General features: G+C 46.2%; 1 pseudogene across 1 annotated transcript in view; it reads right to left on the bottom strand.

The window, feature by feature from the left end:
• Positions 1-21,915, bottom strand: part of LOC144106450 (salivary peroxidase/catechol oxidase-like) — a 75,000-nt pseudogene that overhangs the window by 11,918 nt on the left and 41,167 nt on the right. Inside the window, exons 8-12 of the transcript XR_013308999.1 lie at positions 18,182-18,283; positions 17,888-17,998; positions 16,490-16,625; positions 15,401-15,610; positions 13,590-13,724 (exon numbers count right to left, since the gene is read on the bottom strand). The product of XR_013308999.1 is annotated as a salivary peroxidase/catechol oxidase-like (transcript). The remainder of the gene's footprint in view (positions 1-13,589; positions 13,725-15,400; positions 15,611-16,489; positions 16,626-17,887; positions 17,999-18,181; positions 18,284-21,915) is intronic.

Genomic DNA, 21,915 nt, shown 5'->3' with positions numbered 1-21,915 from the left:
CCATGTTCGTAGAAGACATGACGCGGCTCTTCAACCGCGCAGATCCTATCATGTCTGAAACGGAAAACGTAAGTCATCTTAAGCGAGGAGTCAAAGAGTAGCTGTCCGTAGGACTTGAGCGCGACCCTCCTAGCACAGTGGTTGACTTTGCTCGGGAGGCGGCAAGCATGGAGCACGCCTTGCAGCAGAGGTTCGCGCATTACGGCCGTCCAGCGAATATAATTTCTGTGGACGCAACATGTCGCTGCCCGGCACCGAGAGTGAAGCACTCTGTGAGCTTGTCAGGAACATTGTGCGGGAAGAGCTTCAGAAGCTTCGCTCTGTCGAGCAACACCCGGGTGTCGGAGCCATCTTGGATGTCAAACGTGACGAAGTCCGTCAAGCGGTGCAGCCAATGGCCTGTTCTCAGCCGCCGCCTGAGCCGTATGTCATGGCGTACAGTGAAGCGTTGCGCAGCTCTGCGCCAGCACCACCGGCGTTTTACTGCCCTGCTCTTCCTGCACTGCAACAATGGCTTTCGACTTCGCCTGCTCTCTCTGACGCACGACCACCCCTCAGCAAAGCACACGCGTGGCGCCCATAGAACAACCAGTCCTTGTGCTTCCACTGCGGTGACGCCGGCCACATACTGCGCCATTGCCCGTATGGTCGGATGGGCCTGCGAGGGTTTTCACCAGACGCACCCCGGCACGGTGAACGACCCCGTGTCATCGCGCAGTACCTGACGGCCAGCGCCCCCCTGCGCCTTCGCCACAGCGCCCGTTCAGGTCGCCGTCGCCCCGCCGGTTCTCTTCCCCAGGTCGCCAGCCGTCCATCCGGCAGTCTTCTAGTCCATGCTGGGAAAACTGAAGACGGTGACCTCTGGGGGTAGGGCCGCCGTTGCTCCGCAATTCGAACACGATCCTCCGCTCGCCGACTTGACCCTTCAACCCGATCTTCAACCCCCTGTTCCGAACACCTTCCGACGCCCAGAACAGCCTCTGCCCGAGGCCCCATTTCGACGAACACCTCGACCCTCCCCTTCGGAACCTTTCACGACGCGCGTTCCAGAAAATGAAGTTGTTTCCGCAGAAATACCGGTTCGTCTTTAAGCAGCGCGAATCACTGGATGTAGTGGAAGAAACACGAGACGACACGAGCGCTAACAACTCAACTTTTATTTCTAGAAGGGTTAGTTTAATAGGTACCAAAATCAATAACAAAAAAAAACACGCAAAAACACAAATCATAATATCGCGATAGTCCGTAAAACCGTACGTGCATGCAGCGGGCGGCTAATCGCCTTATTTTAACAAAGCACACCAGCAATCTTAGCACATCACGTGACCAGCTATAAACCTGTCGGCACACATTCCCCGAGAGCGTGAATATTCTTTTCCACAAGATTAATAGAAGGCGAAACGACACATGTTTCTGACTCCTGCCTTATCAGAAACGCCTCAAATAACTCCCTGGAGGTCTGATCTCGGTGATTATTATGAAAAAACCTGACGCTATCAAACGACGACACAGAGGGGACACAGCGCTGTGTCCCCTCTGTGTCGTCGTTTGATAGCGCCAGGTTTTTTCATAATGAACGTGTACCAACTAGCTCAACTTTCTGCCCTGGGTGATTAAACAGGATATTTGTCCTGTCCAAATGGCGGAAACAATCTTTACATTTCCGGCTGTGCACAGCAACATTCGACGAAACTGCCCCTTTCACTGATCTTCGATGTTCAAACAGGCGCTCGTTTATACAGCGACCTGTCTGACCGATGTACGTCTTGCTGCAGGAAAGCGGGATAGAATAAACCACGCCAGTGTCGCAGTCTACGAGCGGTTTTTTTATGTGAAACTGTGCATCTATTCATCCCTCGGTCATACCGTCCCTCGAGCTTCTTTCTTACCGCACTGCGGACTCTATTCAGCTTATTCTTAGCTGTGAAAGCTACTTTTATCCCGTATCTTACACCTACCCTCTTCAACCGGTGTGGCATTCCATGTACGTACGCAATCCCAACTATTCTGGAAAACCAGCGTCCCTAAGACTCTGAACCTACCCTTGGAAGCTAGTCCCAACCCTGTGGGAGCACGATTTACGCAATGAAGCCTTGAGAAACAAAGTCGCCATCCCCGCCTTGACTAGTTTTGAGTGCTCAGAATTGTAACTTAGGAGTGGCTTAGCCCTTCAAGGGTCATATTCCCAACACGTTCCTGTTTCATGACAAATGACTTAATTCAAGGAACAGAATAAAACCCGAGTCCGGTAATCCAAACGGCAAACCCAGACCCTGACTCCTCTCTTTGAAAATCGTAATGACATTGGTAACGCTCCTGGGGGACCCATGGTTCAGAAACACTAAAAAAATCCTCCACATAGTGAAACACTTTAACAGCTAAGTCCTTAAGATCTTCCAGTCTCATGTCCATCCTGCTGAAGAAAATGTCACTCAACACAGGCGCTACCCGAGACCCAATACACACACCAGACCGTTCGACGAAAACTTTTGCACCGCATCCAACGAAGGTCGAACGTAAGTAAAAGGAAAAAAGTTGAAGAAAACTTTCCACGGAAATGCTACAATTGGCAATGAAACCAATTTCGTCGTTATCGTTGACAGTTCAGTCCTTGACGTTGTTCAACAGCTGAGAGTGAGGTAAGGAGTAAAATAGATCCTCCACATCCATGCTAAAGGCATGTTTCTTGTCGTCCATAGGCGACAGGATGTCAACTACCTCAGTAGAGTTCTTCACCATAAAAGGGTCGGACAGTTTAAGCGAGTCTAAATGCCGCTGCAAATAGCCTGAAACAGCATGCTGCCAAGTGTCACACTCCGATACTACTGCCCGAAAAGGGACATCGGGTATGTGGGTCTTGACCGTAAAAAAGAGGTCCAACACCGTACCCTTTGTGTTGTTGATGGTGGAATATAGTCCATCTAGGCTTATTCCTTGTAACATACTCAAGGCTTGCTTCTTGACGGCAGCAGGCCTCATTTCCACAAAATTCTTTTTCACACAGTTTCTTCAGCCTTCTTGGTGAACATATCTTCTGGAGCGAGAACAAAGAATCCCTCTTTGTCAGAAAGGAGAGGCGTCAAGCCTTCAGCTGCCAAGTAGTTGATTAATTCCTTCATATGTCTTGACGCCTTTTTGGCCTTGTAGTTGCAGACGACTTCTGAGCACTCACTGACACACCTCTGTTTGTCTCCTTCGGGTACGCCCTGGGACACTTTCCGCGCGAGCGCGATCTTCTCGAGAGGCCGTAAGGCTGGCTTAAAGCAGAACTCGGGACCAAGCTCTACAGTACGTCGGTGACGATCTTGAATCACCCCATTGCCAAGAAGAGAAACCCTTCCTCTAGTTGCTGAAGCTTTCTTCCTAGTGGGTAACGTAGGCCGCACGGTATTCCACAAAAACTCGGTTACACGGTCCGCATTCTTGTACCAGTCCGCGTAAAGCCGGAGTTGGTGTTGCTCATTCCTTGCATGGCCGCAGTGGACGCGAAGGCAAACCCTGTAGAAACGCGCCTGTCTTCACCACTAAGAGCAAAGGAGACGGCACAACCGTCTCGTGTGCCCAAGCGAGGGTTACAGCCAACCGCACAAAACTTGGACGTCGGTCGGGCACTACTGGTTTCTTGCATTCCAAGATGCCGTTTTTGCTCTGCACACATACATTGCTATGAGAGCGGTCACCACCGCTGGGCTATGAAGGTCATAGGTTACAAAAGAAAAAGAGCCCATTGTACAAGAAATGTGGTTAACGAGAACAGAAAAGTGGGTGAGTTGGAATGGATTCATCTTTAAGCAGTGGGAAGACGTACATCGGCCAGACAGGCCGCTGTATAAACGAGCGGCTGTTTGAACATCGAAGATCAGTAAAAGGGGAAGTTTCGTCTAACCTTGCTGTGCACTGCAGGAAATGTAAAGATTGTTTCCCCCATTTGGACAGGACAAATATTTTGTTTAGTCGCCCAGATCGGACCTTCAGGGAGTTAGTTGAGGCGTTTCTGATAAGGCAGGAGTCGGAAACATGTGTCGCTTCGCCTTCTGTCAATCTCGTAGAAAAAGAGATTCAGTCTCTCAGGGAATGTGTGGCGACAGGTTTTCAAGCAGGCGCATGTCATGTGTTAATATTGCTGGTGTGCTTTGTTAAAATGAGGCGATTAACCTCCTGCTGCGTGCACGTACGGTTTTACGGACTATCGCGATTTTATGGTTTGGGTTTTCGCGTGTTTTTTTGGTTATTTCTTTTGGTGCCTATATAACTAACCATTCTAAAATAAAAGCTCAGTTGTTAGCGCTCGTGCCGTCTCGTGTTTCTTCCTCTCGTCCTGTGTTTCGCGCTGCTTAAGGATGAATTCATTCCAACTCGCCCAGTTTTCTGTTCTAGTGAAATACCGGTGCTCGCTGACAACTACCATGTGACTACCCTCGTCGATACCGGCGCAGATTTCTGCGTTATGAGTCGTGGTCTTGCTACCCTCTTGAGAAAAGTGCTGACACCCTGGCACGGAACACAAATTCGGACCGCTGGCGGTCACGTGGTGATGCCACTCGGCGTCTGCACCGCTAGGATTGAGATTCGCGGTATGATCTTCACTGGTTGCTTCGCTGTGCTGGCTGAGTGCTCCAAGCACCTGATCCTCGGTCTATATTTTCTTCGCGAAAAAGGTGCTGTCATCGACCTTCGCGAATTCATGGTGACATTCTCCGCCCCATGCACTATAGCCGACGACAGTGCGCCCGACGGACCCGTTTTTCGCGTCTCCAACGACCACATCACTCTACCACCGCGTGCCAGCTTGTTTGTTATTGTGGACCGCAACAACCCTCGCAAGTCCAACGGCATCGCAGAACCGAACCTGTCTTTTCTGCTGAGCCAACAAGTCTGCATCGCACGGGGCGTCGTTTCCCTGTAGAAACAGCGAACTCAGCTTCTAGTTACGAACTTTAGCGCCGAATACCGCCACTTGGCGACAAATATAGCCATCGCCTATTTCAATGAAATTAGCGAGCCTTCAACCCAATGAGCGTTGTCAACGTTCCAGGACACGCTTCCAGGAGGACCTAGTCGAACAGTTAAGGCTGACGTGAACCGTTCTTTAAACCCTGATCAGCACGGCCGCTCGCAAACCATCCTTGACTCTTTTCATGACTGCTTTGCGACCACCTCTAAAGTCAGGCAGACGTCCATAACGAAACATCGCATCATAGTTGATGATAGTGAGCGGCCTATCAATCAACACCCCTATCGAGTGTCAGCGAAAGAATGTGAGGCGATACGGCTGCAGGCTGATGAAATGTTCCGGGATGATGTCATACAACCGTATACAAGCCCATGGGCTTCGCCCATTGTGCTGGTCGCCAAGATGGACGGGAAACTCAAAATTTGTGTCGACTATTCAAGACTTAACAAAATTACCAAAAGGGACTTTTACCCGTTGCCACGAATTGATGACTCTTTCGACCGGCTGCGCCATGCCCGCTATTTTTCTTCTCTTCACCTCCGCAGTGGGTACTGGCAGAATGAGGTAGATGAAAGGGACCGCGAGAAGACAGCGTTCGTTACTCCGGCGGGTTATATGAGTTTAAGGTGCTCCCCATCGGCTTGTGTTCCGCTCCTGCCACCTTTCAAAGAATGAAGGACACTCCTCGTTGGCCTCAAATGGCAGTCCTGTCCCGTCTATCTTGATGATGATGTCATTTTTTCTGCCACCTACGACGAGCATCTCAAGCGCTTGAGTGCAGTACTGGAGGTCATACGATCGGCTAGCCTCTCGTTCAAACCAGAGAAATGCCACTTTGCGTTCCAATGGCTGAAGTTTCTGGGCCATGTCGGGAGCACTGAAGGTGTTAGCCCTGACCCCGACAAGACGGCTGCCGTCGCTGCGCTTCCTACCCCCACTGATAAGCGTGCTGTGCGCCGTTTTTTTTTTTTGTCTTTGCGCCTATTACCGATGTTTTGTGCGAGACTTCTTCCTAGTAGCCGAGCCTCTAACTCGCTTGAGAAAGGACGAGCAACCTTTCATCTGAGCCCAAGAACAGCAGGAGGCCTTCGAAGACCTGAGGAACGGCCTACAAACTACGCCCATTCTTGGCCACTTCGACGAGGAGGCGGACATGGAACTACACACCGATGCCAGCAACGTCGGTATTGGTGCCGTCCTCGTTCAATGGCAAGATGGTGTTGAGCGCGTGATTGCTTATGCAAGCCGCACTCAGTCGAGATCTGAAGCGAATTATTCTACCACGGACAAGGAGTGCCTTGCTGTTGTTTGGGCGGCAACGAAATTTCACCCATACTTGTATGGTCGCCCATTTTGAGTCGTAAGCGATCACCACTCGCTTTGTTGGCTCGCGAACCTTAAATACCCATCGGGGATTCTAGCGGGTTGTAGCCTCCGGTTGCAAGAATTTGATGTTACCATCGTGCACAAGTCGTGCAAACAGACACAGGAAAGAATGCCTGTCCCGTGCTCCTCTTCAGTACACCATTGCTGACACGGAAGACGATTCCGCTTTTCTTGGCGCTTTAACCACGTCCGTTCCTGCTCAACAACAGCGAGATGACGCCGAGCTACACCCCCTCATAGAGCACCTCGAAGGCCGCACCTCGTCGCCGTCCGGCTTCTTCATATGCGGGCTATCGTCGTTCTGCTTGCGGGGTGGCATCCTCTACAAGAAAAACTACGGTCCCACGGACACTACGTACCTACTCGTGGTTCCAACGGTGCTTCGAGACGACGTTCTGCGCGCATGCCACGACGAGCTTTCTTCCGGTCACCTCGGCTTCTCTCGCACGTTGGCGCGGATACGGCACAAGTATTACTGTCCCCGGCTTGCCACAGTACTCCAGAACTATGTTAAGTCTTCCCGCGGGTGCCAACTTTGGAAGAACTCACCTGTGAAGCCGGCCGGCCTATTGAAGCCCATTGAGCCACCTCGAATTCCTTTCCACCAGGTCGGCATGAACTTGCTGGGACCATTTCCGACTTCATCATTGGGCAACGTGTACATTATAGTTGCCACCGACTACCTCAACCCGTATTGTGAGACGAAAGCCCTTCTCTGCGGCACCGCCGCCGAAAGTGATAACATTGTCCTCCTTCGCGGTGCCCCTGCGGTCATTTTAACTGATAGAGGCAAGGCTCTTGCATTGGTGGTGGTTTAACAGCGCAAAAACACACACAGACCAAGTAGGAGACGAGACACACAAACCAGCGCTGATTTAATTGGCCTCCACTCAGGAAGTTACGCGACTCAGTAGAACCAGTCACCATCGTACCACTGCCTACCATCATCAAACAAATGAACTGACTGAGCGGCTCAATAAGATCATTGCCGACATGCTTTCTATGTACGTCGACACCGACCACAAGAACTGGGACCAGATCTTGCCTTACGTCACGTTCGTCTATAACACTGCTTTTCAAGAAAAACGCGCTTCATGCCGTTCCGGTTGGTGCACGGTCACGAAGCCACTACTATGCTGGACGCAATGTTTCTGCCAGATGTTGTACGTCCTTGCGTCGCTCGCGCTGAAGAGTTCGTTCGGCACGCAGAAGCCGCCCGCCAGCTGGCTAGACAGTGAACCCGTACCCAGCAGCAGCATTGCCCCTCCTTTTTCTAGAGGAGGGGGAATGCCACACCTTTAGCCATTTACTGGCGCCGCCATGCGGTGCGACAGCACCCGCTGGTCTTCGTTGACTTCCTGGATTGTGCGTTGGTTCGCTGAGTGTGTCTGCTTTGCTAGTCCTGGTTTGCCATTCTGCCCTTTCTCCCTGACAATATTACGCACCCGTAGTCTAGCTTATAGCGCACCAGAGAGTGATAGATTTGTAAAAGGCGTGCTCTATCAGACCTCCACTGTTGTCGTGACAGCGCTTTTTGTACATCGAAGGCTTGATAAGCCTTGTTTTAAAGGTTATTAATGTGTGGCAGAAAGGTGGGTTTCTTATCATAAGTGACGACTGGAAAGTTGTTCTTTAACTGGTAGTGCGCGCTGGCAGAAGTATAGATTAGGATTGACCTGTAGACCCCGTCGCAATGAGAACAGCTACTTTTTTTAGGAGAAAACTTCATTCCATTCCTGTCTGCAAAAGCAGAAAGTTTTTTTAGAGTAATTTCTGTTTGCCTCTCACAGGTATATATTCCGCTTGAAGTGCATGGTATTGGTAGGCCATCTAGATAAGCCGAATATAGACTTGTGGATTGTTTTTGCAATAGAACGATTTTACAATGAACGGTGTGATGCTTTGAATACACTCCTATGGTATGCCGTTATCTTGGGTGAAAATAATCGAGAGAGTTGCTCCTAGGGGGACACGCAATGTTCGGTTAGCCAGAAAGTTGTTCAAACAGTTCATCATCCTGCCGTGGATACCTAGCTCTGCTAGGTCATGGAGGATTCTGAACCTCCACGTGGTATCATAGGCCTTCTCCAGCTTGAAGAAAACTCCGATACAAAGCTGCTTTTGGATGAACACATTCCGGATGGAGTTTTCGAGGCGCACAAGGTGATCAGTGGTTGAAGATGATTTTGTTTAAATTCACACCGATGAATTTCAAAAATTTGCCGTGATTTAAGTAGGAAGGTTAGTCTAATGTTTAAAGCACTTTCTAGAAAGGTAGCAATACAGCTGTTGAGGACTATGGCACTGTAACTGTTACGACTTGTTGGTGCTTTTCCTGGCTCCGGAAAGGTTCTATGACCGTTTTTTTTCACTGCCCAGGTATTTTCCCACTTACCCATATTTTAGAAATAATTTATACAGTTTCTCTACGACAGCCTCTAGCGGAGTGTAACTGACATATTCTGGGCCTGCTGCTTCCTTTTCGCCGGAGGGTAATACTCTAATAATTTCCTTCAATGTGATAAGCTGGTTATCCTCATGCACGTCTACTCCAGAGGGAAGCTTTTGTTTTTCAGCTATTGCTTTATGCTTTTGGAATGTGCTTGTGTAGTTGTGCGAACTTGAGACTTCAGAAAAATGCTCGCGAAATATATTTACTCGTTCTTCTAATCAAGTTTTTGGACCGGGTGTCGTCGACGGCGGAAATGTGAAAGGATCAGTGAATTTCTGAAAATACCCTCACGTTTTCTTTGCAGGAGTTAAACTGTTCATAGAGGGCATATATTTCTGTTATGAAGCTTTCTCTGCATTTCTTGGAATGTACCACACTCTTGCCGTAGCCATCTTAAAACATATATAACCTCTCTGCACTGGGATACCGAAGAGGGCGCCTAATGCATTGCTCTGTTTTTTTGCCAATGTTCACTCTTCTGTCCACTATAATTTGTGTTTCTTCTGTACGAGTCAAGTTGTTTGTGGCATAGCGAGTGCTGTGTCCGATATTATGCATGTACCAAACATTTAAATAATTTCATCTATGCTGAGGTCTTCACAAAATTGTTTTTCTGGGATGACACTTGTAAAACTGACTAGTGTGCGAGGGGAATTTTCCAGGGCCGTGGTCTTATGGGGATCATTTGAGTAGACGATGAGAACGAAATAACAGTGGGTAGGCGATCACTTCCCACGAGATCATTCAAAGCAACCCATTTCAAATCGTTAAAAAGACATGGTGATGCGAACCCTAGATAGAAAAAGGTCATTTATGCGTACCTTGGACAACAATATGGCTTTCAGGTATTTAAAAGACATTATTTGCAAAGATAAAACCTTCTAGTATATGCCTGTAGAGTCACAGAGTTCGCTTCCGCAAAACGGGGAGTGAGCGTTAAAATCGCGATCTACCAGGCATAGCTCTGGCAGTTCATTCATCAGGCCTTCTAAATCTTGGATTGTTGCTGGGATGTTTGAGGGAGGATATACAGAACATATTGACATTATTTGAAACTGACGACGCTAACCGCAACCGCCTTAAGCTCTGTGTTACGTTCGATTTCTTGAGCGCGGATGCCGCATTCAATGACAATTGCGACGCCTCCCGAGGGACTGTTTGCCTGCTAGTGATCGCGTCGAAAAGTTTTATATTTTTAACATATTCACACGAAATGGGCCAAGGTTGGTCCCCTGAAGACATAAAGCAAGCGGCAGCATTGACCGTGAAATATGTTTTATGTCACTGCAATTCCTCACCATTCCTCTAAAGTTCTATTGCACCAAGAAAGTCATGCTTTTTTTTTTCGGTAGAGAGGAATGGAATTTACGTTTTTGTAGGCCGGTTATCACAATTTCTTTCTCTGGAGAGAGATAATCCGCTCTTGCAAAGTGGGTGCACTGGGAGTTACATCCATAATCTCACCAACATTGCTGGAGGACCGCGAAGCCGCGGATGTGGGAGTTTCAGGCCTCCCCCGGCGGGAGGAAGTCCTGTGGGGGGTCGACTCATGGGCCAGTGCTCCCTGCTTTGGAGATGGCGGAGCAGCCTTGGCTGTCTTTGCCTTGGGCGTGGATGGCCCTGACACAGGCACGGGGAAAGTGGCCTGGCCAGAAGCCGGGGTGCTGTGTGGTGCACAGCCCCTGCGCACCACATCAGCGAATTTTGTTTTGGCGGAGAAGTTGAAAGTATTTGCGGCGAAGAGTCGTCTCTTTGTTTTTTCTTCATGGTTATAATCTTTCTCGTTCTTCCACGAGGAGCATAGTCTTGAAGAGGTGGGTGATTACCTTCACAAATGCGCCGCAAAGTGCTGCTCTTACACATTTTTCAGAGGCATGCACTTCTGAGGTGCATTTAGGTACGTTTTGTGGCCATGGCAGCTCTGTGACCCATGACCACACCTTTGAGAGTTGAAACACCTTCGTAGACTTGGTATGTAATCACGGGCATTTATTTTCAAGCACCCTACTTCTGGAGACTATAGGAGTGTGCTCTAGTTGGAAGTCAGCACTAGATGCTTTGTAGGTATATCTTTGTCCGCTTTCCTTATTTTGATGCGATGTACATTAATGAGTCTGTTCTCCGAGACCCTCAAGTATCTCTTCAGTGAGGCGGATGAAGTCTGTTTCAGTAATCACGCACGGTGTTAAGGGATCAGTGTGCAGTGACTGAGACTGGCGTTGCCTCAATTCACACAATGGTGGAGAAATTTTTACATTGGCCATTGTCTTTAGGCTCGAGTCGGAGGTCGCCACTAGGCATTTTTGTTAACTTTAATCTATGCTTAAGGCATCGGTCACGCTTTTTGCTAGCAAGAATCTGGATATCGGCTGCCAGTTTCTTCTGTGTCACCGCTGTTCAGAATGTGATTTTTGGGAAAGTTTTTTTCGATTTCTGGAAATGCTCAAGTAATGCTCAAAATGGTCAAGTAATGTCCGTGCCAGCTGCACACTCCAACTATGACCAAGTATGGCGCAGAGGAAGTGGTTCAACAGACAATGTTAACCATAACCTCCAGGAATAAAATGAAAAACCAGGAACAGAAGAGCAAATATGAAAGTTGTAAGAAAGAAGACAGGAAAATGAAAGGTGAAGGCGGAGACAGGAAAAGGCGACTGCCGATATCACCCGGTCGGGTCAGGCCGGAGGTGCCGTCTACAACGGGTTGAAGTGGTGCATGCCTCCACGGAGGGGCGTTACAGTTCAAAACGTTCCGCATCGGCTCAACCACCAGGATCCCCTTTTCCCCAGACACGCCGATGCCACGCAAGGCTAGGCGCGGGTGCTCGGGTCCGTGGTGACGCACTGCTCACCATCATCCCCCGGCGGGGATGTCCCTGCGGATGCTCGGGAACCCGTGGTGTCCCAACTCACCAACATCTGCATGTTGCAAACGCCACTGCGGTGGAGAACTTCCAAAAGAGTATCTGGAAACAGTGATATTGAAAGCAGCACGGTTGTTCGTAATAAAGGAGAATATAGCCCATCTGGTAGATAACGTAGTGTTATAGTCATCAAGGCAGGAGGCATGTTTCATTTATAGGCACAAAAAATGATGTAGTAATAAGGCATAAGTACTAGAAAAGACGCATAAGCGAAAAAAAAGTTGAGTGCGGCAAATGAAAAAGTGGTGAAATATGAATGAGGCTGTCAAGGACCATTTAATGAAAAGAATTCGTCGGACCTCTCATTGTGGCAGGTCGAGGAAATAGAAAGAAATATTAAGAAACGAATAAATCAACCAATGGCCAAGGAAGGCATAGAGCTCTTTTTGTTCTTCATGCCAGTCGCCTGAGTGACACCGCCACCCCGGCGCCTCGACGACGATGCCACCTTCCCACTACACAGCCACCGCAGAAACGATGACCTCGAAATAAATCACTTTTAAATCGCGAGGAAAGACAAATAAAATTGACTTAACAAAACATTCGTTATTAGATGATTTGAAACTTTTAATTATGCACAGGTTCTCTAGTATATGTCACCGCAAAGCTGCACGTGATTTTATCTTTTTGATAAGGATCCAAATAAGGGTAATATGTGGTATCGTGGCTTAGTGTAGCTGCTCGGATTAACTTCCGCATCCTGAGGCTTTTTTACAGGGCACTGATATCGCATTCAGGATTCGATATCTTCTCGCATCGCATCACTCGAAATGCAGCCGCCGCAGCTTAGATTCGATCGCATAGAAGTGACGCTACGGTGGAGCAATTGCCGGCAGCATAAGCAAGGCTAATACCACATGTAGCATACAACACCTCAACTCAACTAGATCGAGAATTTTTGCAATCATCTGCCAATTGCAATCCGCTGAGCAACCAGGGCCAATCATCACATAACTTTCGTGAATGCATAAGAGTGAAATATTGTCCAAACATCATGCACCACAGGCAACTTCATATATCATGTTTTCAGCTAGGTTAACTTTAACAGCATGGAAATGAATAATACACTGGCCCTGCTTAAATAAAAATAGAAACAGTGAACCTTATTGCAATTTTCTCCTATTGAGCAGATTAGTCCCGTTTGCCATTCTGTTCCCATAGGCGCCCGTTTCAACGCTTTCTTTCTGCTCTGCGAGGACGCTGATTTATGGGGAGCCAGCACCAGCATCAGGCAAGGTCGGGCTCCCGCTTCCTTTCGGTGGTTTTAAGCGCGCGTACAGTTCGTGATCTGAGGCTGAATAAATAAAAGCATAGCTTGAATGCGCGAAGAACGTTCAGATATAGACGAGATATAGAGAAAGGTCCGCTGAAGAGGTTCTCGCTCGATACGAAAGAAAATTTGTCCCAGGGACCATAGGAATGAAATGAGAATTGAGCGTTCCGCCTGCATTTAACGGTGGAAACGAGGCGTAATCGAGCAATGTAAAAGTAAAAGGAACAAATTTATACTTTCATGAACACACCACCTAAGTTGCTCGGTAAAAGCGTGTCTCGTCGTAGCAGTGTATGATACATACATAACTTCTTGTGGGCGGAATGATATGCCATCCTCAGAGCTGATTTTTAAAACAAATTTTTATTATCGAGCGAATTTACTTCACTCAAATGAAGTCTACAGGTACCAAGGATTCCGTGAATTGAAGGAAATTAGCTAAAGAAAACAATGAAGTTTTCAGTTTTTAATTTATATGCAAGCCGATGCAATTCTTAGCGGTCATCGATTATTGATACTAGCTTTAGCGTACGCCAGTTGTGCAAAACGGCTTGCGTTGGGTTTCAGCCACGTGCTACGACACTCGCAATGCTGTCTCACCTGTTGAAAGGCTTCATTGGTTGCAGGTTGGATCCGCGGAGAACGTTGTCTACGGGTCTGTAACTTGCGTTCATCGGTCGAAAGTAGGCGTCCTTGAGCTTGATCATGGTTTCATTCACGCCTGCCTCGTCAATACTGAAAATATACGGCCCTTGCATTATGACAACAAAGACCACTCTATTCTGTCTCATGAGTTTGGTTATGGTAGCTTTCTTGACGGTATATCTTCAGACACTTAATATTTTTGTTTATTCAGGCCGCAATCAGTTCCGTGCTTGTCTATAATTCTGCAGGCCCTCAGTATTGAAAATGTCCACTACTTCATCTCTCCTCCCTCTCGCCAACCTATCTTGCCTATCTTAAATTGTGCTGCTTTTATTTGGGAGCCATTCAACAAGACTAGCAAACAAAGTGCTGAGGGTTCAAAAGGCAGCTGCCCAGGACATGTATAACAATTACCGATGTACAACAGTATCGCATCTTTTGTTCAACGCTGGCCTGCCGACAATAACTGAGCAAAATCGTTCTAGCCGACTTAACCTCATAGACCAATTAATAAAAACATATCACAGAGCTCAATTTACCGACTTGCTTGTGTTTTCGTCCGGATATTCAATCCAGACGACAACATGAGCTCACTTTTACCATTTTCATGTTCATAACTGCTTTATATACTGATTTCTTGCTCGAACTATATTATACTGAAATGAGCTCACTACTCACTAACAGTGAAGTGTTGCAGTCATCCTTAACACTGTTCGCAAAATGTATTGCCTAGTTTTCGGTGCTGTATATGTAACATTGATGTGTTATTACACAGTCTATTAATGTTTTTTGTTTCCACTTTCTTGTTCAAATTATTGTATTGCTGATGCTGGCAGCAGAGCTTCAACGTATACTGTTACTCTATTACTTATATTTGTCTATTTGTTAATGTGTTCTTTTCCACTTTGCTAATATCCCGGCACCAAGGCTCGCGGCATGAGCAAATAAACAAAAAAAATTTATTGTGACATGACTGAGGGAGAATAATAAAAAAAATCTGAAAATATACGGAGAAATAAAATACGCCTTGCCTCTACAATTAACCTACAGCGAGGTCAGACTTTATTTTGATTCAAATGCACCGACAAAGATGAAAACCAAAGTACTAGAGCCCCTCGAGAAATGAAGCTTATGCTTCGAAATCGTTCAATTCATCAGCAAGCTCATTTGACTTGTCGACAAAACAAAAATGTCCTAAAAGTATATATGACGAGAAGAAAAGCTGTATAAATAGAAAATTATTTAGAAGGCCCATAATTATTTTACTCAAACGGAAACGACCAGAAATTTGAAGAGCATGATCTCAGAGCCGCAGCGTTGGAAACTGCAATACTTATATTCAAGAATTTTTTAAACAGAGGGCTTACTTTTATTCGTGTATCACGAAACCGGAAACAAAGATAATCGTGATACTAGATGTAAGCTAGGAGACGAGGGAAACCTATACTAATTCATTGCAAGCTGCATGCAAGCAACCCGGTGGCAATCACCATGGTTGCAAGTTTAGTGGAAGACCGGTACGCAATGCCAGATCAGCGTAAAGTGAATGCCGGTCGCAAAGTGAGGGTATTAGGTTGTGCTCCATAGTTTGAGGCTACTTTATATTCATTCGTCAAACATAACTAGTCTCTCAAGCTGCCTTTTCAAGCAGAGGTGTGTGTCATCTGGCTCGAATTTTTTTTAAGCTGGAGGCAGATGAGGGCTAGAGGCACGGAAGGGACCGTTCTACTGGAGTGACACGTTAGAGAAATAGACGTGAAGCGCACCTCCAGTATCCTTTGACCGTGTTGGAGTGCGCGTAGCGGAAGTGCGCAGCTGAAAACTCGTTGCTCAGAGTGGCGTCCAGGCTGCCATCGTACGAGGTGCGGCCGGACTCGAGGGGCCAGAGGGCGTACTCGTCCATGACCCTCGGTCCAAGCTGCCACGGAAGCCACTCGGAGAATAAGATGTGCTGGTAGCGGCCCTCCTGGATGCGCCTGTGGCAAAGGCACGCGGAGCGTATGTTCACGCACCGTTAGGTGTCGCTGACGAAGCGCTCTACATCTGCCATCCAGCTCTTTCGGGGAGCTAAGCAAATGTGAAACCGAAGACTTGATGCATTGAAAATGAAAAGTGAATATTTTTGCCAATTCGATGAAGCAAGCTGACAATAATTGCCTGAACAACATCTTAGGCTCCATTAGAGGGAAGTGTCAACCTGAAAATATCTCGTTGTTTCGGGAAGTACTTTACGGCGTCGAGCACTGCATTACTTTGGCGCGTTAAATTCTTATCCGTATAACGCTGTCGAGCCCACAGGTATATTATTTAAAGTCCCCTTCGTATATCTCATAACAAGTATTTGTGGCATGCACTAGCACAACCCTCACAATAGCTGTGCCCTCTAACTTTGTAGATGCTCAAAATCTACGTAATATTGAAGCAAATTTCATATTCTCTTTACTTACTCTCGCAAGAGGCCTCTAGACAGGCTTGGACAGAGAAGCAAGCGTACAGTGTTGGTGGTCTTTCCTCATATCCCATCAGGCACTGTTATAGGTGGTATTGGCAAAGAATTTCCAGTATCACTATCTATCTTTAACCATTAAGAGGACGTTCATTCAGGTTAAAGAGCAGAATTTACGGAAAGTGAGCAGGGCACAGCACCCGTAGCGCGTCATTCGTCCTAAGCGCTGTGTTTGCAATTTACAATGTTTTTGTTCACCATACTGTCAAGCGCTTTTTGCCGAATACGAAATCCAGAGAAAGAGGACTCCGAGGCATTCGTTCAGACCCCTCACTGTATGAACTACTATTCGGAGTACCAGTCGGCAGCTGTTGTCGCAAGCGTGTGTCAAGAAATAGTCGCGTCTCACTTCGTCACTTGAAAAAGCTGCTCATCATCCCAGTGCGGGTTGATAAGCGACATTCGGCGCGCGATCCGGTTATGCTCCCGCATCCAGAGCGTCTGCATTGACAGCAAGCCCGGTTGCTGGTTGACACGGACGTCTCCTGGGAAAAGATGGAACAGCTCCGTAAAAAATTAAATATTGTCCCAACAAAACAGCAGCACGCATGACTTGTCAGCATGTTTTCGAAGTTACCCATCACGGTCACCCACATAACTTAAGCACAAATTCTTAGCACTGTGTTGCGGGATACGCCTTCAAGCAGCCTCAGATGGATGCATTTTAGCGCCTTGCTGCGTTTCAGAGGGTAAATGACTTGTCGGAGAAGAAGCACGCTTTTTTCTTGCTGTACCTTTCAGCACATTCGAAATAGCAATATAAAATCATCAAGCGGTTCATTAACGCAAAGATTGGAAACTCTCTTTTCTGGATGACATTAGCGGCCAAAGGAAACATTTCTGAGACTGCTGTATACTGTGTATAACTTGTGACTTGCTGATCAGGAACTGATTGTGAGGTACTGAAGGGAGCAGGTGCGCATACTTTTTTACACTAGCATAACATCAGCGTCATACAAAAAAAAATGAGCAGCTGATTTTCTTTTTCGAGCACCTGGTGGTGCATAGCTGGCTGTTGCGTATATTCAGAGCCACTGCTACACGCTGAACATAAGAACGTCTTGTGTGTACAGCGATAAAGAGTTCAGAGTTTCGTAAATGCATCCATATATACTATTTCAGAAAGCTGTGCGCTAAAAAACGTTCACAGGAAAAAAGCAGCACAGAAGACAGGAAAGAAGCGCAACTTTCAACTTTAATGACGACGTTCCTGTGAACGTTTTTTAGCGCACAGCCTTCAGAAATGAATATGTGCCAACGAGCCCGTCAGAAAGTCTTACCATATATATTAATGACAACATAACGATTTCTTCAAACTTATCCGTTTGGACTACAGCGCAAGCCAAAAGCCTGTCAGGGGAACGGCACTTTCTGCCCCCTGGTGGAGCAGGAGGGACTACTGAATACAGGAGAGCCTGCTTGTTAGCCAAACATGCTACTCCAGGGGACGGTGAAAGAAGAGAAGAAAACGAAAGAAGAGGAATGAAAAGAGAGGAAAAGGAAACAAGGAAGGGTGAAAGGTGAGATCAAGCATACTCAACACTCACGTACTCACAAACGCAGATGATACATTAACGGGTATGAGGTCATTAGGGAGAGTTTCATGTTAGAAAAGTGAATGACGTCTCTAAGAGCTTGCTGCAGTGGTTAAGGAACTTAGTTTTTTATATAGCGTTTCATTTGGGATGGCGGCAAAAGGGAGATGTGGCTCTCGCAGAAGTGGGTAGATTTTCGGTGGTGCACGCACCTGCCTGAGCGCAGAAGGCGTTCTCTTCTGGCAGACTGCAGTTGTCGATGTAGGGGAAGATGCTGTCGGGCAGGTACTCAGCGCCATCAATCACCTGGCTCATCAGCAGGCCTATTCGTAACGATAATGCAAACGGCAGAGACTTTCATTGTGACTGAGTATTTTAGGCATGCGCCATACAACTACAGCCATTCGTCCAAGAGTCGCTTAACGCTACAGCTTCCTTCAGTAGGGCAGCTAAGCGACAGTGACGAACGATTATAACAAGACGAATAAGGCCGTTGGTGTACATACCACCGCGGAATTTTCGCACGACTTTTGCAACCTGATCGTTGTAGCCGTAGACCTGAGAAAGGTCAGCGTATGAAGTCTGCTGGTTCATCTGATATCTGGGTCCTGCATGGGAAAATATTGAAAAAGCAGGATTCTAAACACTTGAAACAAATCAGTTTTGTGCGTACGGATATTTTCTAAAGATGTAATATATGTGGGACGTTTTATCTATACGTAAATCCGGTCTCTAAGAGGAGTGGATATCGCATAAGCATAGAGATTTTATGACAGAGCAGCTACTGGTCATCCTTCGTGGATTCCTGTCTAATGCATTGACTTAAACATCAGGAGACTGACACGGGAAAAGTCAAAGAGAAAAAGGTGTCCTTGGCTATTTGAAACTTTTGCTAATTCTTGGAGGGCTCAAATGACCCATCGCTCACAAGATGCTCTTAAAGCCGTAACATCCACAACAAAATGCCTCCTCGTGAAACATCGCCGCACTTTTCTAAGGACAAAGTAAACTAGAAAGTAGTATTATATAGTAATTTGCAATAAAGCCCTTCTGCTCAAGAGTAGTAAGCCTCAAGGGTCTAAGTGTACTACTGCCACATTCAATGCTGCCGGCACGTGGATTTATTACAATTTTTTACTAGAGATGCTACCAGCTTTATCTGGAATGTTTTCAGCTGGGTGAAACTGAATCTACGTTGATCGCGATTGTTCTTCGGCAGCTTCAAACTGCGCGCGGTCACAGCGGCGGAGATTCAGTTCGGCAAAGACCGCTTTGCACGTTTTTTGCTATCGCTACAAACGATTTTGTTTAGTTCTTGGTGGGCGCAGCAGAGTCCAGCAGTGAGTCCATTTCAGTGACATTTCTGTCTGATAACTTATTGTCCACGGCGTCCTCACCACCACGCCACACTGGGCGGAATTCTGTGAGATCGCCCGCCTGCGTTATTTCCCTTAAGTATGGCACAAAATACACTCGGTAATTGAGGTAGCTGACACTGGAGAAGAAAAATAAGTACTTTAGGCAATAGCCTCAAAGTTCCAGTGACAGGTTGTTTCCTGCGCTTTACTTCGTTTTGTTATAGACCTGTTAACATGAACACAGAAAAAAAAAACGCAGCATAGAGAAAATAAGTAGGCAAAGGAAATAGGGTGGGATGGTCTGTGGGATGGGTACGCAGAGACAAGAGCAATTAAAGGTATACTAAGATCGGAAGAATTATTTTCGAAAAGCACATATGTGATGTGAATAGCCATCTACTAAAATAACTTAACAAAAATTTGAGGCATAGAATGTTTCACTCTATTTCACTTTATTTTCCTTAAAGATCCCTTTTGGCGTGGTGCATAGGGGTGGTGTTTACAAAATGAAGGCGTCTAAAGCAGTCATAAAGATGTATTTTTATCTTAGTGTCGAATAAAAGAATGGTTGGCTGCTTTGGTAGTTGGCTCATAGTAACTTATGTCACAGCGCGAGCAACATAGGAAGGCACTTCGTATTTGTGCTCGTATTTGTACACATGCCTTGCATCTTCAGTATAATGGACAGTTTTAAGTCAGCACCTTCTTCATTCTATATCTGTTGCCGTATCTTCCTTAACTCTTTCCTTACTTGCAAGAAAATGGCCAATTTTGAGTATTTTAAACTCAAAAAAAATATTTCTTCACGAAGTGCCAAATGCAATGCGCATTGCGAGGCATCACACTACAACTAATTCGCTATACTTCCGAACAACAACAAAAAAAAAACTCCAGATTTGTTTGTACGAAAGGTTTTCAAAAATTATTGGTTTAATATCCTGGTAATTCAAAGAAACAACACATGCAAAAAATGATAAGCTGCTGCGGAAAGCCAGAAGTTCACTACAGAAAATCTAAACAAAGGAAACGTTGCACATGTTTCTGGCTACCATTCTTGTTGTTTTCAGCTGCACAAGAAATGCATCGCAAGTTGGGGGAATTTGACTGCTGCGCCATTAGAGAAAGCAGTCGCATCAGATTCTGAAGTGGAGATAGATCTGGCATATGCTGCACGTTGATTTTTTTTCGGAGTTCTGGTCTCGTTTTGGTATAGCAGAGCTTACAGTTCCTCCATTTCATTCTGTAGCGAATGGGTTCTATAGGTGAGAAGGGGGCGTGGCCGTTCTTGACGTCATCATGATATAAACTCTGCTGGCGGATTTGGTTAAATATCTTGGGAGTATGTTGCGAGGACTTTAAAGTGTCAAATCAAACCACTATCATCATTTGCAATTCAGGTGCACTACATAAAATACATCATGAACGGCAAAACAAAACATTCGCAAGCATGCGATGTCCTAGGTCTCTGAGGCAATAATGTCTACACTCACTGACCTGAAATCTGACCATTCCACATCGTCTCTCATCGTAACTCATCTCTCCTGCTCCCCCCTCTCATCCCCAAAAAAGAAAGAAAATAAAAGATTACATTCAGACCATCTAAAGTCCTCGGTAGCCTTTCGCGTGAGAGGAGCGCGCGGCGAAACAAAAGCCCAGATCACCGACAGGCTGACTTTGTCCAGTCACAGTATCACTTTGCACCGCGCCTTCTCACGCTGTGAAATAAAAACAAAAGAACTCGAGCCATAGAGTTGGCGTTACAAAAGCAAATTAAAATGGCGCAGCTTGTTCAGGAGCGGCGACTTCCAACTTTTGGGAGCAGGTTTAAAACGTCGGTTATACAGGGTGTTTCACCAAAAATTTTGCAATGTTTAAAAATAAGCTATAAGATTTAGTAGAGAGCTTTTTTCTGGATAGCATTGTAGGTGGTGTATTACTATAGAATACAGTAAAGACGTGCCAATTGGCGGCAGGTTAACTAATATTGAATAGTTAACTTTTTAACTATCATTGTTGTTAGCCTCCTTGACACGCGTATAGCCCACCGTAATTAATATCTATATTATTGTATAGAATTCTGAAAGCGCGGTTACACTCGCCGCGGTGGCCCATAAAAATCTGGCTACAACGTAGCAAAATAGATGCGCTTTCGAGAAGCTTGCAGGCAAAGCGACCAATCCAGCGCACGTAACTCGTCGAAATAGCCAAAATTTCTTGGGTGACAGCGCCCAGGGTAACCGCGTTTTCGAAACTCTAACAATTGATGTGGATATTAATTACAGTCGGCTACACGTCTCTTAATAATAATAGTTAAAAAATTACTAAATATTCAATATTACTTATCCAACTCGCTAATTAGCGCATCTTAGCTATACTATGACGTACTACATTCGTGGCTATACGCAAAATGCGCGCTTCCATCTGAAAAAAGCTATTTTGAAAAATTGTGTAAAATCTTAGGTAAAACACCCTGTATATGACCGGTGGCCTATGGCGCGGTAGCGAAAGAGCAAACGTTACTCGCGCTGTCCCATAAGTTTCTAAAAATAAAGGAGCTTTTGCAACAATACAAGACTGGGAGCAACCTGCTTGTAATTTTAGAAATCATATACTTACGTCGTATGAGTACGAAGAGTGAATGAATCTGGTCGCTTTGTATTGTAAAGCTTCGAGTGCATTTTTAAATATCCTTGAGGAGAGTTCGATATAGCCGATGCGCATTCTAGTTCAGTACTTATCAATGAAATGCATGTTAGTAGGGTGTCCAGATCATGACGTTTTATAATCCGAGGTTTTCGTTACCCTGTGATATCACATGCAAGCGCCAGGAAGAATCACGAGAAATGGTGATACCCAAGCACTTGTACGACCGCAGGGGTTCA

Source organism: Amblyomma americanum, chromosome 10, assembly GCF_052857255.1.
Source record: "Amblyomma americanum isolate KBUSLIRL-KWMA chromosome 10, ASM5285725v1, whole genome shotgun sequence".
Lineage (NCBI taxonomy): Eukaryota > Metazoa > Arthropoda > Arachnida > Ixodida > Ixodidae > Amblyomma > Amblyomma americanum.
The sequence above is the reverse complement of the archived record's forward strand: the minus strand, read 5'-3'. Positions and strand labels throughout refer to the sequence as shown.